At 44.1% G+C, this 9,570-nt stretch overlaps 1 protein-coding gene across 1 annotated transcript in view; it reads right to left on the reverse strand.

Moving 5' to 3' along the window:
* The window catches only part of Nap1l4 (nucleosome assembly protein 1 like 4), a 35,961-nt gene that overhangs the window by 26,137 nt on the left and 254 nt on the right, over positions 1 to 9,570 (reverse strand). The window lies entirely within an intron of this gene.

Consider the following 9,570-nt stretch of genomic DNA (forward strand, 5'->3'; position numbering starts at 1 on the left):
CCACAGAGAAACCCTGTCTCGAAAAAAAAAAAAAAAAAAAAAAAGATCTAGGTTTCACTAGACTATGCACGTCTTTAAGCTCAACAACTGGGAGGCAAGTGGCAAGCAGATCTCTAAATCTGAGGCCAGCCTGATCGTGCCTCTCCCGGAACTAGCTCTTGTAAACCAGGCTGGCCTCGAACTCCCAGAGATCCGCCTGCCTCCGCCTCCTGAGTGCTGGGATTAAAGGCGTGCACCACCACTGCCTGGCAGGTTATTTTTGAGAAAGCATCCCATGTATCTGGCCTCCCACACAATTTCTGTCCCTCCGATTCCACCTCTCCTGAACCAGGATTACAAGCATGCACCATCATGCTGAGTTTATGCAGTGCTGGGCTTCATGGACACTACAAACTAAGCTAGATCCACAGCATTCTTACTGACACTAAAGTGACCAGACTTTGCAGGAAAAACAAAAACAAAAACAAAAACAAAAAAAAAAAACCAGAACCCTAACCTGCCTTCTATCTACAACAAATCTAGCAGATCTACATAGCAACTCTAACCCAAACAATTCAAAATCATTCACTGTTGTTTAAACTGTCTCTCAAATACTCAGAGTAATGATAATTCTATCTGCCCTCATCTTTTATGTCCTCTGAACTTTAAAACACTGAGAGACACTCCACATGACTACAGTATAAGAAACCTTGATCTCAAGGCGGCTTCTTTATTTTAAAGGTGTGATGAGTTGAGGCATCATACAAAGCCCTTCCCACTTGTCCAGTGCACACAGGACTTTCTGAAAGCTGTGCTGGTGCAGGAAAACAGGAGACTTAAGAAAAACGGTTCCAGGGGCTGGAGAGATGGCTCAGTGGTTAAGAGCACACCACCTGCTCTTCAAGAGGTCCTGAGTTCAATTCCCAGCAACCACATGGCGGCTCACAACCATGTAATGAGATCTGGTGCCCTCCTCTGGCGTGTGGGCATACATGGAGGCAGAATGTTGTATTCATAATACATAATAAATAAATCTTTAAAAAAAAAAAGAAAAACGGTTCCAACAAAAGTGATGTACAACTGTTTTACAGTTAACTCAATTTCATCTTCTATTAGGTTTTTATTGTTTCAAAATAAAATGTGTGCAGATGGCCCATGCCTTTAATCCCAGGGTTTGGAAGGCACAAGTCAAGTATTCAAGGACCGACACCCTGATCTACAAATTGAGGTTCAGGCCAGTGAAACCCTCTCTCAAAATAAAATGTACAACGTGGAGGTCCAAAGAGGCCAAAGGTCAGAGTGTATGGGACTTGTTTTTAGTTCATTCAAGATTATTGTGCTTCTAACTCAAAGGTCCCACCCTAGTTGTAAATCAAGGTTCTGCTCTCTCAAGGCTCCAGTCAACAGGTGAGGCTAGTTCCAGACCCCAGCTCCTGAATTAGTGAAGTAGTTGGTTCCTACCTAAAACAAAAGTCTAAGGATCCAACTAAGTTCTAGTTCCCTTTATGGAAATAACTTGGGATTCCACCCAGGGAGTGGTTTGCCTAGGGCTTGAGTCAAAGGCGTTAGATGAATGTAGCCCACAGGACTTTCAATTTGTATGTTAATGCAGTCCTTTTTCTCTACTTCTACCTTTTGAAATAAGGGGTGTGTTAAGCTGTTGGAAAAAAAAACATGGGTGAATTTTCAGTACTCAACTGAAATTCCCTCCCGATACTATCCTATGTTTCTGCGTTTTATTATTTTCACTCGCGTCTTTGTATTCTTTACTATATTTCTAAATTCCCACGCCTCCACTCAGAAAGAAAGGTATTTTTGTCAAGGCTGTCCCCCCCCATGCCCCAGCACAAAAACACATCACCTGACTACTGTCTCTGTTTTTGTTCAAGACAGGTTGCTTTTTTTTTTTTTTTTGCTGTCTGGGAACACTCACTTTGTATACCAGGCTGACCTCTGTCTCCCACAATGCTTGGATCACCAAAGTCCTAGAATAAATTTTTGTTTGTTTTTGTTTTTCAAGACAAGGACAACAAGCCCTTGCTGTCCTGGACTTGCTCTTTAGTCCAGAGATCCACCTGCCTCTGCCTCTGCCTCCCAAGAGTTGGGATTGAAGGCGTGTGTCACCACTACCTGGCTTTTTTTTTTTTTTTGAGACTAGGTTTCTCTGCAGCTTTAGAGCCTGTCCTAGAACTAGCTCTTGTAGACCAGAGTTCTCCGTCCGCCTCTGCCTCAGGAGTGCTGGGATTAAAGGCGTGGGCCACTACCGCCCAGCTAGGATCTACATTCCTTATATTGACCCTATAAAGCTCACCACTCTCAATGCCAGCAAACACTATTGCCCCAGATGGCCAAGTCAGAGGCTTTTCTACCATACACTTTTGGTTTGTGGTCTCCATAAACACCTTAGTGTAGTTTCCCACCCCTTGCCATTCTTAACTTGGATGGCAAGATTTTCATGGAAGATTTTTGGGTTAAAAAATGAGCAGATCTCAATAAATACTGCTGAGCTGTTATCACACTTGCACTTCCTACACTTTGGCTCCACAATTACAGTACCCCATTACCTTTCCATGACTAACAGCATCTTCTCTAGACCACACTCCCAGCCCAGCATCCTTTCCCAGCAATAGAGTCTTCCTCTGCGCCTGGGTCTTGCCATCCATTAAGCTAGAAGTCATACCACCTGACCCAATTATGAAGGTCATTTGCCTCACCACAGTGGTAAAGCAGGCCTGCCCTCCTCTAAAACACATGCATAGACTATCTTGCCCTGTCATTCTATCCCCTCCCTGCACAGAGACCAAACTCATGATAGCTCACTTAGCCATGCACCACCCATTATTGTGTTTACCAAACACTGAAAGTTATAGAGCTATCAATTTGCAGGTATGAGAGAAAACCCCATTTTATTTTAAAGGTTGGAATGATAAGTTTAATGATAGTTTTATGAAGCCACAGTATTAAGCCTTGTCAGACAAACTACTTTTAAAAGGCATCAAGAGTCAGACATATTGATGCATGACTGTAATTCCAGGACTTTAAAAGTATGGTTATACTGGTTATATGGCAAGTTACAGGCCAGCCTGGGCTACAGAAGTTATCTGTCTTCAAACCAAACCAAAACCCTGGCAATCAAGTTAGATTATAACAGATACCAGGAATCCTAAGTTAATAAAATACATAGGTTTAGATTCCATTCCAGAACTAACATGCTGCTTTTTTATTTCCGGAAGACACAACAGTCCGATTATAGATTCATCTCCTTTATTTCCCCAAACATCAAAAACTTTTCAAAGTAAAAACTTTTTAAACTTTTGAGGCAAACTTTAAACTGGCCACTTCTTAAAGATAAAAACAAAAGCAACAAAAAAACTTTTAATGCAGGTGTAGCCTATGTGCACAATACCCAAGAAGCCAGAAGAGGGCACAAGATCCTTCCGCAACTGGAATCCCAGGTGGTTTTGATCACCACACTAGTCATGAGAACCAAAGCCATGTCCTCTGCAAGAGCAGTCAGTGCTCTTAACAATTCCTATCACCTAAATTGGCACTCCTGAAAGGCAAAGGCTTTATATTATTTGTTTTCATAAAGTCAAAGATCCTCAAAGTCTTACCACAAGATAAGCAAATGATTACTATTAACCGAAACTAGCCTGAAGAGATAGGTCAGTGGATAAATGTACTTGCCATCAAGACTGATGATCTCAGTTTGATTACTGTACCCCACCCCATAGGAGAGAACAGACTCCCAAAAGTTGTCATCAGACCTCTACATATTGCATATGCACATTATGTACGTACACATAAAGAACCCTAAAAAACAATAACTTGGTTCACAGCCAGAAAGATGGCAGAATGACCTAGCGAAGCTTAGGATGTGTGCTCAGGTTCTATAAGAGTACTGACTTGCGGGCTGGAGAGATGGCTCAATGGTTAAGAGCATTGCCTGCTCTTCCAAAGGTCCTGAGTTCAATTCCCAGCAACCACATGGTGGCTCACAACCATCTGGAATGAGGTCTGGTGCCCTCTTCTGGCCTGCAGGCATACACACAGACAGAATATGTACTGACTTGCAGCAACTTAGGACCATGTCAAAGGAGCAAAAAATGACCTGTTTAAAGAAGGAATCAGAAAGCCGGGCGGTGGTGGCGCACGCCTTTAATCCCAGCACTCGGGAGGCAGAGGTAGGCGAATCTCTGTGAGTTCAAGACCAGCCTGGTCTACAGAGCTAGTCCAAGACAGGCTCCAAAACCACAGAGAAACCCTGTCTCGAAAAAAAAAACAAAAACAAAAACAAAAAACAAAGAAGGAATCAGAAAAGGCCCCTAGGACATCCCAATTTCCCCTGGCCAGTAAGTGAGGCCAAGACACTGGACACAGTCCATCACCACTCCTAGTATGCTAAGTGTACACAGAAACACTTAAGCCCCAGGGTCAGATTCCCAGACGTGCACAATGTGTTGGTAACTGGACTGGAGATGCAATGCAGTTCAGTAGTAAATCACTGCCCAAAAAGCAGAGTGCCTAACTCCATTCCCAAAAAAGAAAGGAAAGGGCTACTAGTCAACATTAATTTACCCTTTTAATTTCTGAGTTGTTAAATACAAAAGGGAGCCAGGAAGATTACTTTGAGTTCAAGGCCAGCCTGGGATACATAAAGTCTCAAAACTGTTGTAGTCTCCTAACTAAAAGGGGTAGAGTATATTTGATTCACACACCAGTAGTCTTTATTTTATGTTTAAACTAATTTAAATACTTAATGTCTATTATCTAGTATATATGGCCTTCCTTCATCTTTTAGCCTTCATCACAAAACTTAACTAAACCAGTCTTTACCACAAAACTTAACTAAACCATCTCTCTAATCTCTGCCTGTGAAGTCACAGAGTTAGAATAATAAGGTCAGCCTCAACTGAGATAGGAAAACATAACTGCAGGACACCGAGGAAGTGAGAATGAAGTCAGGTGGTCTCAAACAAGCCAGGCCATGCACCAGGTCTGGGTTTGACACCAATACTAAATAAATGAAATAGTGACTCACCATCAGCTACATACAAGCCAGCTAGGGCCTTGTCTTTAAAATAAACAGTAATAAAACAAATGGAGACCCCTAAATGTTGACAAAGGCAGATATTGAAATAATATAGCTGCAGACAAGGATCTACAGCCACCAGCCCTTGCTGCAGGTTTTGGGGAAAAAAAAAAACAAAAAACAAAAAACCACGGCCCTGACAATACTCTGATTGACTCTTTACTTCCAACCTCTGAACTACAACACAATAAATGTGCTGTTTGAAGCAAAACTGAAAAACAAACAAACTCAAAAAAGAACAACCACCCCCACATGTAACAGTTATTACCTGACAATGATTTATTTTGGGGATGTGTGATGTTGTGTGCCCCTGTGCACATGCGTGAAGGTCAAAGGACAAAGTGTATCCTGCACCATCACTTTCCACCTTATTTCCTTAGAGACAGTCTCAATGAAGCTAAAACTAGCCTTGGGCTAGGCCACACCTGGCTTTCCACATTGGAGCACAGGTCCAAACTGAGGTTCTCATGTTTGTGCAGCAAGTGCTCTTAACCACTGAATCATCTCCCCAGCCCTAATAAAAAACATTTTACAATTCTTTATTACATATTTATTTATTGTGTGTGAGCGAGGGTGTTTGTGCCATGCACATGGAGGTCAGAGGACAACTTCCATGAGTAGGTTCTCTCTTTTCACCAGGTGGGATCAGGGAACACATTTAGGTCATCGGGCTTGGTTGCAGGCACCTTTGCCAACTGAGCCATCTTGTTAACCCATAACCTTTTTAAGCAATTAGATTTAAGCAACTGAAGGTGCTAGGTAGTGCTAGAAGATGATTCTTTTTCTGTTTGCTTTTGAGACTTCTCATCAGTATTTAGCACAATGACTGATGAAGGGAATTCCAGGGGGGTAGAGCATGTCCACTGACTCAGTGCAGAGTTCAGGGCTCAGCAAAGGACTTGGCAAGAGACAGGTAGGCAGAAATCTCTGCTCAGTTAATCCCTGCTCTTACCTGTAGTACAATGGCACTAAACAGGAATCCTTTGCATACCTTGGCCTATCCTAGGCAACGCTGGAAGACACAGGATGAAGACATTTCCTTAGTCACACTTGCTTACAATATCTACTACTCTGAAGTAACTGAGTGTAACTTCGAATATAAGGCTCAGGGCCAATCTCACCTCACTAGACTGAGTTTCCTAGACACAGGATGGACAGACACTCAGTTACAACAGTTGACAGAATAGACAAGAAGAAATTTAAGAGTTGGGCTGGAGAGATGGCTCAGAGGTTAAGAGCATTGCCTGCTCTTCCGGGGGTCCTGAGTTCAATTCCCAGCAACCACATGGGGGCTCACAACCATCTGTAATGGGGTCTGGTGCCCTCTTCTGGCCTGCAGGCATACACACAGACAGAATATTGTATACATAATAAATAAAATAAATATTTTTAAAAAAAAAAGAAATTTAAGAGTGGACAGCACACAGGATCAAAAGGTAAAGTTCACAAAGCTATCTTTTGTAGTCTCCGCACTATAAAAAAATACAATGTGGCCGGGCGGTGGTGGCGCACGCCTTTAATCCCAGCACACGGGAGGGAGGCAGAGGCAGGTGGATCTCTGTGAGTTCAAGACCAGCCTGGTCTACAAGAGCTAGTTCCAGGACAGGAAGGAGAAACCCTGTCTCGAAAATCAAAAAAAAAAAAAAAAAAAAAAAAAAAACCCAATGTGCCTCCTGTTACTCCAAACTCATCCAAAGTAAAATTCAATAGCAGACCAAAGTGAAGCAGCTGAGTTTCCTTTACCAAAGACAAGAGAGATCCTGCCACTAAAAACGAAAGCAAACCTATGCTACCACCAATTATGCTTCAAAAATGCCTAAAAGTTCAATCCAAGATTCCACTACTTACCCATCAAAACAGGCCTGATCAACAGCAGATCTTCCAAGTATGGTTCAGGGAGCCTCCATATACTATCACTAACAGGTAGCCCCATGCAAAACTTTGGGGGTAGAAGAGGAAGCCCCTGCGGTTCCCCTAGTAGCTTCCTCCCCTTACAGTACAAGCAGCAAACTGACATCAGCTTCAATTCTAATGCCTGAAATGCACTTCATCTTTCTTGCTTTAGTGCTGGCTGGCCTCGAGCTTCCTGCTTGAGCTACCTCCCAAGTGCTGGGTACAGATGGAAGGCAGCACACCCACTTATACTTCCTTTTAAATAAACAAAAAGTTTGTACTCATGGGTTAGTGTTCCCCAACAGCTCACGATCACTGCCTCTTTTCAAAATATGTCACTTGGGGATCCAAGCTGTAAAAGCATTCACCTACTTGTTTACTTCACACACAGAGCAACCCTTAGACCTTCAGGGATTTAAACTACTCTTAAAATTGTAGTTTATTTTATGTGTATGGGTGTTTTCCCCGCTTGTCTGCGTACTACTTGCAGAGGCCAGAAGATGGCATCGCATCCCTAGGACTGGAGTTAAAGAGACCATTAGGAGCCACCCTGTGAGTGCTTGGACTCAAACCTGGGTCCTTCCCAATACTACCCAATGTTCTTAACCACTGAGCCACCTCTCCAGGCCCTAATTACTCTCTTGTCCTGAATTTTTTTCTTCCAAAGCAAAAATTTTAGGTACTCTGGCATTTTTTTTAAACAAGTAAAACACAAGCTTTTGTACAGACTTTAAACTACACAGCATGAAGACAGCAAGCAGGGACTCAGTACTCTCGGTTACCTCTCACTAAGAGGCAAATAGTTTAAAAATTGAGTCAGAATCTTGCTGTGTTGCCAAGTCTGAGTTCTAGAACAGCTGGGGCTATAGATTGTACACCATGCCTATCTTAGTTGGGACATTTTAAGATTCAAACACAAAGTCATACTGAATTGTGAACTATCTCATCCCTAAGAACTGCATCTCTGCAGAAGTATAAACCTGTAAACTCTGTTTTCTCAACTACACAAATCCAAACAGCCAAACCCACAAGTCATAATGGCCATGTTTTCTGAGGAAATCTTAAAATACATACATCTTTTCCAAAATTTTGGTGGTCAAGGTTATTAATCCAGAAAACGATTCACCAGTTATTCTATACATTTGAAAAACAGGTCAAGATTTAAAGTTAACACGTCGGCCGGGCGGAGGTGGTGCACCTTTAATCCCAGCACTGGGGAGGCAGAGGTAGGCGGATCTCTGTGAGTTCGAGACCAGCCTGATCTACAAGAGCTAGTTCCAGGACAGGCTCCAAAACCACAGAGAAACCCTGTCTCGAAAAACCAAAAATAAAAATAAAATAAAGTTAACACATCAAAATGTAAGGGTTTAGATGCTATAACATTGTGAACCAGTAATATTGGTCAACCAAAGGAAAAAATGGCTCACAACAGAGTTTGACAGTGGCCACTTTAGACAAAGGCATTAAAATGATGCAACAGCCCCTGCCAGATGAGCCATTCCTTTTTAATTTTGGACCATATCCCAATCCTATCACTGCCCTCTTTTCTCTGAATCTCACTGTTCATCTGCACAGAGTTTATTACAACAGCAACTGAGGTTAAATCCACTTGAGTTTAAATTCAAGCTACCATCACAGTCAAAAACCATCACGCTTCACATAACAGGGCTTTACTTTGCAATACAAACAGAACAAAATTCACAACACTACAAAGCCCACTTCTCTTCGAGTTTTATGGCCGATTCGGGACTTGTCGGATTAGGAACGCTAATCTGCCAAACCTACAACTATTCCATAAACTAAACGGCTTCCGAATCCAGGCGTTTCATGTTGAGGCATACTCACTCAGCCTGTTGCACCTATAATCACAGATTATTGTGAATGGAGTTAAGGCACATCGGGAGTTTTAACGAGCCCCTGGTGTGTAGTAAGCAGAGATTAGTCACCAAGAGGAGGCAGCCACTATGACTAGGCGGCGGCAGTAATTTAAAAGCGTGTAACTTTTAGGACCAAGAACTTCAACTTGGGCCTTTTTGCTAGGGAATTTGCAAACGCCTGTCACAGTGGCGTTCGTGAAGCAAGCTACCGCAGGAATTCCTCCGAGGTAGCAAAGCCAAGCAGAGTTGGAGGAAGCGCAGGCCGACGGCCCCAAGGATGCCCCTGGGGAGAAGGGGTGCTGCTAGCGACCCTGCACCCTTTAGGGGCGGGCCCACGGGTCGGAAAGCTCCCTGTGTGTCACTAAGTTGGCTCCGCCTCCGCCGCAGGCTCCCAGAGTCGGACCAGGGCGCTGTGCGGAGACCGTGGAAAGCCCGGAAGGGCGAGGCGGTGGCCCGGCCGTAAGAACGCCGGGAACCCCTTCCTTCCCCAGGGGCGGTTTCAAGACGAGGCGCACCCAGGCCCACCTCGCCGGGGGAGGCCTTGTCCCCCTCAGGGAACCGCCTGCGCGGCTTCGCGGGCGGTCACAGGCGGCGGGAACAAAGCGCGCTGACCTTCAGCCGGGGGCGGGGCGGCACGGAAGAGGGACGGGCCCGCCATCCGCCGCCACCCGCCACCCGGACGGCTGATGGAGCCGCCGCTCGCCTCTGCTGGCCGCCATGGCGCGTCGG

Source organism: Microtus ochrogaster, chromosome 8 (genome assembly GCF_000317375.1).
Source record: "Microtus ochrogaster isolate Prairie Vole_2 chromosome 8, MicOch1.0, whole genome shotgun sequence".
NCBI lineage: Eukaryota > Metazoa > Chordata > Mammalia > Rodentia > Cricetidae > Microtus > Microtus ochrogaster.